This window comes from Piliocolobus tephrosceles, unplaced genomic scaffold (genome assembly GCF_002776525.5).
Source record: "Piliocolobus tephrosceles isolate RC106 unplaced genomic scaffold, ASM277652v3 unscaffolded_17109, whole genome shotgun sequence".
In the NCBI taxonomy this organism is placed as follows: Eukaryota; Metazoa; Chordata; class Mammalia; order Primates; family Cercopithecidae; genus Piliocolobus; species Piliocolobus tephrosceles.
This window is the reverse complement of record NW_022298876.1, coordinates 1-1,212: the sequence shown is the minus strand read 5'-3', so window position 1 is coordinate 1,212 and position 1,212 is coordinate 1. Positions and strand designations below refer to the sequence as shown.

The 1,212-nt window shown below is 65.7% G+C and overlaps 1 pseudogene; it reads left to right on the top strand.

The window, feature by feature from the left end:
- The first annotated feature begins 4 nt into the window (after window positions 1–4).
- On the top strand, window positions 5–658 carry LOC111534300 (annotated as a pseudogene).
- Window positions 659–1,212: the final 554 nt, after the last annotated feature.

Sequence of the window (1,212 nt, the reverse complement as noted above, 5' to 3'; positions counted from 1 at the left end):
AGGGCCCCCTCTGCCGCACGCGGGGACCAACCACGCCGCGGGGGGACCGGGCAGAAGCCAGCGCCCAGGTCCATGCAGTCCCCTCCGCGGCAGACGGGAGGAGCCGGGGAGCAGTGGGGACCGGCACCCACCCGCAGGGCGACCAGGACCCCGCGCGGGCCCACGCGGTATTGCAGCAGGTGCGAAGCCCCCGGTGCCACCCGAGGCCGAGACAAAGCCCAGGCGCACGGACCCCAGATCCCCACCCCGGAACCTGCGGGGCCCAGCTCGTAGCCGCCATGCCCGGGGCAGGGACCCCATCGCCCGTCGAGCCGTCTCACCTCAGGCCGCCGCCTCGCTTCGTTCGCTCCTCGCCGCTGCGCCTGGGCCGACTGGAGCGCAGCTGAGCAGCGGACAGAGCCGGGGTAGCCTCAACAATGGAGCCCCGGGGCGTGGCCGCCGGCGCCGCTGCCGCCGCCGCCGCCGCTTCAGCCCGTGTTCCCCGCTCAGGATCCCGCTCCGATCAAGGAGCTGCAGCTGGCTGGGGGCTGCGGCCGGCACACACAAGACACAGGCGCACACGACCCCTCCCCGGCCAATGGGGAAGGAGCTATGCGGAGGGGCGCGGCTTGGGGGAACAAAGGGAAGTTGGGCGGGGCGACTCTGGGACTGGGTGTAGGGGGTTCCGCGGGAGGACGGGACCCAAGAGCTGGCCGGATCCTCGCCTCCTAGAAGACCCAGCTCAACGTCCACCTGGAGTCTGCTCTACAGGACGCGCTCATCTCAAGCCCAGAACTCAGGCTTTTAGGGCAGAGAGGGAGAGACAGGCTTGCTTTCCAAAAAGGGAAACTGAGGTCCGAGGAATAGGATTGCCTGCTGCCGGAAGTCACGTAGTCTCATTCACTCGTTCACCTTGTCATTCAGCAAACATTTGGAAGCACGTATGGTGCGCGCTAGGAGTGAAGTAGGGTCGGGCGCGGTGACTTGCGCCTGTAATCCCAGCACTTTGTGGGGCTGAGGCAGGTGGATCACTTGAGGCCAGGAGTTCGAAACCAGCCTGGTCAACAAGATGAAACTCCGTCTCTACTAAGAATACAAAAACTTAGCCCATCGTGATGGCGTGTACCTGTGGTCCCAGCTACTAGGAAGGCTGAGGCAGGAGAATCGTTTGAACCCGGGAGGTGGAGGTTACAGTGAGCTGAGATCCTGTCACTGCATGCACTCCAGCCTGGG